Raw genomic sequence first — 11,096 nt, forward strand, 5'->3', positions numbered from 1 at the left:
CCCGATATGGGCGTTATTTACATGGCCCTGAGAGCCGGAACACCACCCCGGCCAGGAGGAGGGAGATCCTAAAAAAAATTACGGATCAGATCAATGCGGCGGGGGGGGGGGACCCCCGGTGGGATACAAAAGAAGATCAACGATCTTAAGAGCCTGGTCCGGGACAAGATGGCCAGGATAAGTGCCCATGCCACGGGCACTGGAGGAGGCCCACCCTGCGCCGTCAGGCTGACTGAGGAGGAATGGGCAGTGGCCCGGTGTTTCCACCCACAGCAGGTGGTGGGCCTGCCTGGCTATCAATCTGATTCTCCAGTGAGGACAGGTAAGTTTTGGCTTTTTCTATTTGGTGATTAGCATGTGTGGGTGGGGGAAGGGAAGATGTGCCAAGTGTGTGGATCCTCCAACCTGTGAATGTTTTGTGTCCTCCACAGATGGCCAGGAGATTGCTGGGCCATCAGGCCAGGAGGTTGCTGGGCCATCAGGCCAGGCTGCGCCATCCCCAGGACAGGAGGCTGCTGAAGAGTTCCAAGAATGGCAGGATTTCCCAGGGGAGGGGAGTGGCCACACCTCCCCTCATGAGGAGGTTGAGGGGGGGGGGGGGGCTGAGGAAGAAGATATGGACATAGCCAGGGAAATCCTTTTGGCTACGGATGTGGATCCCCCTGAGGCTACCCCTGAGGCTGGCAGCAGTCAGGCCACCATCAGGGGTAGCCCCTCCCACTCCTCCCCCAACAGGCCTCCACCCACAAGGGTCTCTCTCTCCCCTCCTCCCAGGCCACAAGCCTCAACTGCAGGCAGGATGGCAACCCATGAGACCAGGGGGGTGGCTGAGCGTCTGCCGGCCATTCTGCAGAGGGACAATGCCCGGCAGACCCGCCAGCTGGGTCAGATCAAGCAGACTCTGACCCAGATGGAGGACAGCCTGGGTGCAATTAAGGAGTCACTCACTGATGTGGCCACAAACTCCTTGGCGGTCATCACATGCTTGTGTGACCTGCAGACCGCCAAAACAGGCGTGGCCCAGGAGGTGAGTGCCCTGACCCAGGCTGTCCAGGACAACACCCCGCCTGCCCAGGCCAATACAGCTGCCCTCACAATCTGTCTGACCAGGATAGCAGTGGCCTTGGAGGGCAGGCCAGCAAGAGGACAGTCACCAGGGGAGGCTCCTCCTTCCCCTGCTCACCCCCCCCAGGAGGATCCTCCTTCCCCTGCTCACCCCCCCCCCAGGAGGCTCCTCTGGTTGGCTGTGCCCGTGCCCGTGGCCAACCCAGGCGAAGCTTACGCCGCTGCCATTAATTTTTGGGGGTACTTTTTATTTTATTTTATTTTTTGTTTTTATTATACTGTACTTATGATTTGTTTTATGTGTGTGAATGATGTATGAATGTGGGGGTGGCATTCCTGATTAAATAAGGGTGTCACCCTCAGTTTTGGTGGAGTAAGGGATCCCCAGGACCAGGGAGAAGTGATCCCAGGTCCGTGTGAAAGGTGTATGAATGCACAGTGACATAATTGGAGCCGTGGCGGGGCGTTACTGCTCCCAAGTACCATTGGGGGTACTTGGATCTAATCCAATTAGATGTGCATGTGATGTGTCTGTGCTAGGGACCACAGTGGGTGTGCATTCATGCATTCTCATTGTGACATGATTAATGTGTGTGTTTACTGTGCAAAGATGCATTCTGCGAGGCGTCTCCTGGCTGCTGTTCCCTCAGAAGAGGGGGTACCCTGGGTTACTTAAGTCACTAGTATAGTTATGAGCATGGATGCCCCTGGCATGGTGGCATACAGATTGTTGTCCTGCAAGTGTGTGTGCTCAGCTCTTCCTTAATGGTGTTGCTTTAGCTGACCTTTACACGGCATGTGTAAAATTAGGGCACCTTTTATAAAGTGTAATTTTACACCATGAAACTAACAGAAGCGCACAGGGCGTAATCTACGCCGCACACACTTAATTTTGTGGATCGCCTTATCTCCCTCATTTGCATCTTTGCCTAGCAAAACAGCGGTGTGTCTAGCGTATTTTGCGCGCGAGGAAGCGCCGGTGTAATTTTTTTTAGGTAGGACGGAAAAACCTGGATTTCAGGCATATCTCATTTTGAGGATCAGGCGCAAAGATACGCGCGGCGCAAATTTCAATTACGCCGCGCATCTCTAGTTAAGTCGGCGCATCTGCTTTGTGAATCTGCCCCTCTGAGTATCTGTCTACACTGAAAAATGATCTTAAGACTTGTGTTTGCTTAGCAGTCAGAGTGACAGGGCATGTTGTTCAATTAATCATACTATATGATTGGTTCAGAAAAAGTACTTAAAAATGATTAAGTTTCTTTTAGAAATAAGATATTTAGGAAAGCCCAACCTAAATGTTCTTTTGCAAAATTAATATGGTTATAAGTAGTGCTGTCAAACGATTAAAATTTTTAATCGCGATTAATCGCATTAATGTCATAGTTAACTCACGATTAATCTATCTAATTTATGACGAATTTCCCCACAAATATCGCACAATTCTGCAAGTGATTATAATTTACGATCGCTTTTTTCTAGCTGATCTAAAACCATTTTTGACATAAAGGGACACTTTTGGACAATCTACAGTTTTCAGGCAGAAAGAATAGTTTTTATTTTATAAAAGTACATGTAGGACACTGGGCAGACCACTAGGGACAAGGGGGGTGTGTATTTTTTACATACAGTACTGTAATCTATAAGATTACAGTATACTGTGTGTATTGTGTTTGTTTACTTTTTTGAATTTGGCGCCGTTCTCCGCTCCCGTGCGTCGTAACGTCGCAGGGAACGGAGATCGGCGGCACACAGACACTGTGAATCGAGCGAGGAGGACCCGCCGAGCGAGGAGGACCCGCCAAGCGAGGAGGACCCGCTCGATCACACAGCGGGGTGGCATCGCCGATCACACAGCGGGGTGGCATCGCTGTATCCAGGGACAAGGTGAGTAACTTGCCTGTGAATCCAGCGAGAAGGTAAGCCGCGCCGCGCCGCGCCGTTGCACACTCTGCACGTCCACCCCGAGCCCCCCCGCGTTAATCGCGCAACAAAAATATTGACGGCGTTAACATGGGTTTGCGTTAACGCCGTTAATATTGCGTTTAACGCACAGCCCTAGTTATAAGTAAAGTATAGTAAAGAAAAATACTATAATCTGGTAAAAATTTTACTTTTACAAAATATAATTAGTCACAGAATAAAGTGAGGGACGATGAAATTTGTCTCAGTACAGACTGATAATGAAGATAAAATTCATTGTAAAAATAATTGATTCCAACAATAATGGATAGGGTTATTTTTAAATGAAAATATTTATTTTTGCATATACAGGTACCTGACAGATTGACTGACAAATTGATTAATTGATTTTTTGTTTGAGCTAATGAAAGAAATTTTGAACTACTCATTATTAGAGCATTTTTGTCATCAAACTTCTGAATATTGTTTTATTATGTTTATAGAGCAATTCAAAAGGCGAAGAGTGATCTGATACTATAAAGTATTGAGAAATTTGCAATCTGTGTAGATTGAGTATATTAGATTTTTTCACCTGTTAAAGAAGGATACAAGGATGTTTTTTCCTTTTTAGTAAATTTTTTTAATAAAATTAATTAATTGAGGTAATTCTAGAAAAATTTATATATTTTTAATGAAAGCTAAGTACACATTCCATTGGGGTTGTTTTCAAACCATGGAATCAGATAATGTTTTTTTTTCCATTTTTATAGGACAGGTGATGAAGGACATGTATGCAATTTTAGTATTTGATAAAGTTATTGTTTCTTATCATCTTTAGTACCCAGATATTATAGAACGCTACAATAGTATTTTAAAGTCTAAATAGGGTAAGATGATTGAAGAAAAGGTAAATACTAAGGGCCAGATTCAGAAAGAACTGCGGCGGCGTAACGTAACGTCTTTAAGTTACACCGCCGCAAGTGCCTGATTCACCAAGCACTTGCGTGTAAACTTACGGCGGTGTAACGTAAAGCCGTCCGGCGCAAGCCTGCCTAATTCAAATGGGGCCTGTACCATTTAAATTAGGCGCGCTCCCGCGCCGGATGTTCTGCGCATGCTCCTTTCGCAATTTTCCCGCCGTGCTGTGGGCGAAATTACGGCGCCCCGACGTGTTTTTTGAACGGCGACGTGTGTAACGTAATTTCGTATTCCCGGACGTCTAACGCAAAAAAACGGAAAATTTATTTTCAGTACTTAAAGCGGTTGTAAACCCAAAATTTCATCTTTGCATATCATTTTGTAGTTTTTTTTTAACAATGAATTGCCATGAGTCATTTTTTCTGTACCTGCCTCCTGTCCCTGTTATCGATATTTTCTTGAGTCATTACGTATACCCCGCATGCGCCGTGTCATCCTTCATTCCGGCCAGCTGAGACCTGGCCGGAAAGATTCAGTGTCCATGTCGGGGCTGCGTCATTTCCTGCTTTAGACGTCAGCCCCGACATCCTGCTATACTACATGCACAAGAGCGTCATGGTTACCATGTGACCTGTACGTCACATGGTACAGGAGAGCCAAACGGCAGACAGACAGCCAGTTTTAAAGTCCGTGGAATGTGTCTGAGGAATGTGCTTACACAGCGTGCTCCCGGAGGTATTGTCACTCCTTTCTGAAGCACGCTGTGATTTATTTTCTATACGTTTCCATAGTAACCGGAAACAAGGCTTGGAATGTCTCTTTACTAGTGCGCATGCGTGGGATTATCGAGAGAAGGACGTTCTGTGGGCGGAAATACAAAGCAGATTTAGATGCAAAAGACCACAGTGAAGATGGCGCTGGCGAATATACTGAAATAAGGTTTGGATTATTAAGAACATATGCTGTAAGCTAACATATTTATATATACACAAAGTGGTCATTCGATTCATACTTAATTTGCCTTTCAGAATATTATGAATATAGTATTGATGTGTGTGGGTTTACAACCGCTTTAAGGTAATTTTCCTTTCCTGATGGACTCCATGGCAGCCTACGTGTGGGTTATCCCCGCCTCCTCTCCAATGCTATAGGACCCCCTACCCTATAAGTTTGAGCTCACCGGTAGAGACTGTGTTCCGTAACTAGCCTACTCTAGACCGATGGGGGGGAACTCCGGCTGCCATGGAGTCCATCAGGAAAGGAAAATTACGGTAAGTACTGATAATAAATTTTCCGTTTTCCTGACAGACTCCATGGCAGCCTACATGTGGGAAATAACTAGCCAATCCACACGGGTGGGTATGATGAACAGAAATACATTTGATTTGACCTGTCAACTGACAAGTTTTACAAACACAAGACCATAGAAGGTAACGGAGCAGGCTCACTACAGAAAGTGACAAAAGGTAATAATGGAGGCCCACAAGGCCATCCTACAGAAGACATCTGGAACCATAAGCTGGACTCTTGCTCATTAAACTGATATACGCCTAGTGGAATGTGCTCTTGCCGACTCCAAAGGAACCGGGTCCTCTGCTTTATAAGCTTGTTGGACAGACTGGACAATCCCGGCCACAATCATTCCGCTCGAAGCTCAACTGCCAGCATGCAGGACGAACAACTAGACAGAGTGTCTGAGACGGAGGAAGTAGCTCACAAGCATGCCCCCGAAATTTCATCTATGTCCAGAGGATGAATTCTAGTGGACTGGTAGGTCCAAAAGTTGAGGTAGGATGATTCACTGGCTCTTATGGGACCTTGAGGCAATCATAGATTTGAGTCGATCAAAGGAAAAAAGGCGTATGTCTTCTAGAAACCAATCGATCTGTCAGGGCATCCATTCCAGAGGCCTAGCTGCACGACCCAGAGTGTAATACCTCTTAAGCTTAAAGTTGCCGGTAAAGACTAGAGAGCAGGACCACTTCGGAAGGACTTCCCAGGGGCAGAATTTGCTTGAAGGGACCACTCGTTGGTGACCAGCCGAATACATGTCAGGAAGACCACTGGGGCTTTCTGGACTCCGGGATGTAAGCCGTTGACATGCAGGATAGGTTTTTCTCTACCCAAGACATAATGGACTTGACCTCCCTCTAAGTGCTCCCAGATTCTTCATATAGGAGATCACTGTGGTGTTGATCACTCTTAATGATACTGACTCTCTCTTCCGGGAACTGGAGAAAGACTGAAGGGCACACCAAGCTGCCTGAATCCCCAAGGTGTTCCAGTCCGGGTTGAGAAAACGTATACCTAGCTTGACTAGGGCAAGATCCGATCTGCAAAGAGCTCCCCAACCGGAGAATTAAATTGACCGTTGCCCCTTGGCATATGTAGCTGCAGGAAACATAATTGGCAAAGAAAAAAGGATGCAACGTCTGCAGGGACCACTTGACCATAGGGGTCTTGGAGACCATTGAGCCGAAAAGCTTTGGCACTGTGAGGCCCTCGGCCGTGAAGAGATTAGAGATAACAAAATTCTCTTCTGAGAAACCGGGATCTTCCCCACTGGGAGTGGGATGGTGCTTCCCACCATAGGAAAAAACGAAGCTGGGCTCCAGAGTACACTAGGTGCTGGATTGGTCCTAGGTGGCCTTTTACCCTGACCTATGAACCATCCAAAAGCTGGCCAAGGTGGAGACTACCTCCTCCCTGTGAACCAGCAGCTACCCTTTGTCCTGCGTCAGCAACAGGAGGTCGAAGTAGTGACACAATGTACCCCTCTTGTTCTGATGAGGGCCATTATGGCCAGAGGAATTCTTGAGAAGACTTGGGTGAGGTTGTCGGCTCAACAGGAAGGGAGACGAACTGTAGATGTTCTTGTCCAACTTGGAACTGGAGGTATTTGCCAAACTCCTTCGTCACTGGAACGTGGAGATAAGTATTTAAGTAGATTTAGAATAGCCGGTGATCCGGCTGTACAGGTAGTCGACAGAGTCTTCCTTTGACTCTTTCAGATTTTATGCACTGTTTAGGTAAGTCAGGACTGACACTAGTTGCCACAAACCTTCTTCTTCTGCTACGAGAAGGGGGAAATATACCCCCTGGGGACCTCAGTCCCTTCAGACCTGTACCACTGCTCCCTGCGACTTCAGTGCAACCATGAGTGGGGAGTATGCCAGGGACTCCACTTCTGTCTTGCAGGGGTATACTCTGAATAATTTGTTTGATGAAGAAGTTTTCCTGTCCACCATACTTCTTTCCGATGATATCCTTAACTCCTGTGAGAAGCAAAAAGGAGAGAAAGAGTTTTCTTCCCCCGGATGCTTAAAGAACCCCTTTGCTTAGCCGGGGGATGGAATGGTCTTGACTATAGTGCCAGAAAGACTTTAAATCCTTTGAAACCTTTCATCAACTTCCAACTCTCTGTCCGAAGAATCCAGAGAAGCAGCGTAGGGCTGGAAGGATCAAAATCCTTTAGGCCGCATTTTAGCCAAGGAGCCATGTAGAAGGATAGACTGGCTCTGTGTGTGGGATGTATCCCATTATTTAAGGGATTTCTCTCCCACATGTTTCACCAGAGACTCAATATTTTATTGGACCCGTCTCCTTTTCCCTCAACCGCCTGAGCATAACCTTGGTCACATAAAGACTTGCCTTCCGGGACTCATGTCCCAAATCTCCAGCAGACTCTGCAATCAGCGCGGCTGTCATGGCAGTGAGTGTGGTGAATCGGAGGAGAAATGCTCCGTCTCCTCTAGTTGCAGGAGGAATGCTCCGTCTCCTTCTAGTCGCAGGAGGAATGCTCCGTCTCCTTCCAGTCGCAGGAGGAATGCTCCGTCTCATTCCAGTCGCAGGAGGAATGCTCCGTCTCCTTCCAGTCGCAGGAGGAATGCTACGTCTCCTTCTAGTCGCAGGAGGAATGCTCCGTCTCCTTCTAGTCGCAGGAGGAATGCTCCGTCTCCTTCCAGTCGCAGGAGGAATGCTACGTCTCCTTCTAGTCGCAGGAGGAATGCTACGTCTCCTTCTAGATGCAGGAGGAATGCTACGTCTCCTTCTAGATGCAGGAGGAATGCTACGTCTCCTTCTAGATGCAGGAGGAATGCTGCGTCTCCTTCCAGTTGCAGGAGGAATGCTACGTCTCTTTCCAGTTGCAGGAGGAATGCTGCGTCTCCTAGATGCAGGAGGAATGCGACTTCTCCTAGTTGCAGGAGGAATGCGACTTCTCCTAGTTGCAGGAGGAATGTGACTTCTCCTAGTTGCAGGAGGAATGCGACTTCTCCTAGTTGCAGGAGGAATGCGACTTCTCCTCTCGTTGGAGGAGGAATGCGACGTCTCCTCTCGTTGGAGGAGGAATGCAACGTCTCCTCTCGTTGGAGGAGGAATGCAACGTCTCCTCTCGTTGGAGGAGGAATGCAACGTCTCCTCTAGTTTCAGGAGGAATGCAACGTCTCCTCTAGTTTCAGGAGGAATGCAACGTCTCCTCTAGTTGCAGGAGGAATGCAACGTCTCCTCTAGTTGTAGGAGGAATGCGACTTCTCCAGTTGCAGGAGGAATGCAACTTCTCCAGTTGCAGGAGGAATGCGACTTCTCCAGTTGCAGGAGGAATGCGACTTATGCGACTTCTCCAGTTGCAGGAGGAATGCGACTTCTCCAGTTGCAGGAGGAATGCGACTTCTCCAGTTGCAGGAGGAATGCAACTTCTCCAGTTGCAGGAGGAATGCGACTTCTCCAGTTGCAGGAGGAACGCGACTTCTCCAGTTGCAGGAGGAACGCGACTTCTCCAGTTGCAGGAGGAACGCGACTTCTCCAGCTGCAGGAGGAACGCGACTTCTCCAGCTGCAGGAGGAATGCGACTTCACCTCCAGTTGCAGGAGGAATGTGACTTCTCCTCTTCTGTCTAGACGCGAATCTCGTCTAGATCTAGACAATAAATGGAGAAAGTTGTGGTCTGGCAAGGTCTCGGACATCCTGGACCACAAATTGCTGGTCCGATCTTTTGAAAGAGCTGCAAAAGAAAGATTGGGGGGGGGGACACCAAACGCAATCTCAAACCCTTGAGAATGCAACCTCAGCCCCCTCCCCTTGCCTGCACGTACCCAGTGCGCAAGGGCTGGCTGCAAAAAGGCAGTGACCTGTCCATAACCTCTGGACGGGACTTCAGCAAAAAATACATACAGTCTGCGGATGACCCGTAAATGCTACCCAGACCAGGGAAGCCAACCAGAAGAAAAAACATCTATTTATTATTATTTTTTGTTTTTATAATATCAAAAATATACATATACACTAATAACATACTTTTTTTTTTTAACATATAGTGCATCCTGGTGCAGACTCAGCTTGGGGGAAGCCACCGCTCACTGTCTGAGGAAAATTCCCGCACTGACAGGAGGCAGACCTTCGAATCCCCGGCCTGGTGACGTCACCGCCCCCTCCACCTCGCGCCTGCGCCGTGAAGACAGCCTAACGGCGCCTGCACGGTCGCCGGACCACCTGCCACTGGGTGAACGCGAGAGGCAGGCCTCACTATCACAGAGGCCCCGCACATGCGCAGAGCGGCGGCAGCACCCGCGACCCGGAAGTACCCGTGGCACCCTGGAACGCAAATGCATTCCATGCGCCGTGAGGGGACACAGAGGTACCGGAGAGTACCAGGAAATAAAGGGAAACAAACAAACAAATAGACACAGAGGCGACTGCCATGGAGGAAGTGAAAAAGGTTCAGACCTTGCCAGCCGTTGATGCGTCCACCTTCAGGCATACCGTGGCAACCTCCATTCCATCACTGGGGTATATATTTTTGGAAGTGCGGTTGTTCACCTTTTTCCTTTCAAGCTTTGTTTCCATGCATTGCCTGAACCCAGGTTTCTGAGAGGACACTGATTGCTTAGTGCACTCAGCTGGAGCGGCAGATCCCTTCTTCTCTATGGAGTATATACTGCCAAAGAAATGCACAGGCCAACTCGTAGCTCAGCCCTGAGCTGTACCGCATGGATGATATGCCAAAAATTCGGAAATATTCCAAACGGACGCCAGCAGGAACAAACGTGATGTAGGTCCATGAGGAGGACAAAAAAGGAACACAGTCTCTACCGGTGAGCTCAAACTTATAGGGTAGGGGGTCCTATAGCATTGGAGCGGAGGCGGGGTTAACCCACACGTAGGCTGCCATGGAGTCTGTCAGGAAAATTGAAATACGACGCGGGAACGACGGCCATACTTTAACATGGAGGAGTAATTTTACACCATGTAAATAGCACTCTTAACTTTACGATGGGAAAAACAGACGTAAGAGAATGCGACGAACGCACGTACCTTCGTGGATCGCCGTAAACACCTAATTTGCATACCCGACGCTGGAAAACGACGCAAACTCCACCCAGCGGTGGCCGAAGTATTGCATCCTAAGATCCGACGGTGTAAGTCAATTACACCTGTCGGATCTTAGGGCTATCTATGCGTAACTGATTCTATGAATCAGCCGCATAGATACTCTCAGAGATACGACGGAGTATCAGGAGATACACCGTCGTATCTCTTTTGTGAATCTGGCCCTAAGTGACTTATTTACCTGTTATATTTTTAGTTTTAAACCTTTTCTAAAGTAAGGGTTGGTTACATTTTTTTTTGCGTTAATGACAGGATGAAGAATGTCTGTTCTTCTATGTCTTTTTAAAATTAGCATATTGTATATAGTTATTTGCAATCTGTTGCATAGGACAAAGTACAAGTATAGGAATTTCAGAAGTTTGTTCACAAAACATGGCTAGGCCTTTGCTAAATTTGAATAGAAATGATGGGCCAGATTCACGAATAAATGCGGCAGCGTAACGTAACCCGTTTACGTTACACCACCGCAAGTTTTCAGTGTAAGTGCCTGATCCTCAAAGCACTTACCTGTAAACTTGCGGCGGTGTAACGTAAAGTCGGCGCAAGCCCGCCCAATTCCAATGGAGCGTGTAACATTTAAATTAGGCGCGCTCCTGCGCCGGACGTTCTGCGCATGCTCCGTTCCCAATTTTCTGGACGTGCTTTGCGCGACATTACGGCGGTCTGACGTGTTTGTGAATCGCGACGTGCGTAACGCACTTACGCCGGGAAAAAAAAAATTCAAAAGCGATGCAGGAACGACGGCCATACATGGCTGGTGTAAAGTTAAGCAATGAAAAACATTGCTTAACTTTGCGACGGGAAAAAAATACTTGCGCCGACGT

This window comes from Rana temporaria, chromosome 4 (assembly GCF_905171775.1).
Source record: "Rana temporaria chromosome 4, aRanTem1.1, whole genome shotgun sequence".
Taxonomy (NCBI): domain Eukaryota; kingdom Metazoa; phylum Chordata; class Amphibia; order Anura; family Ranidae; genus Rana; species Rana temporaria.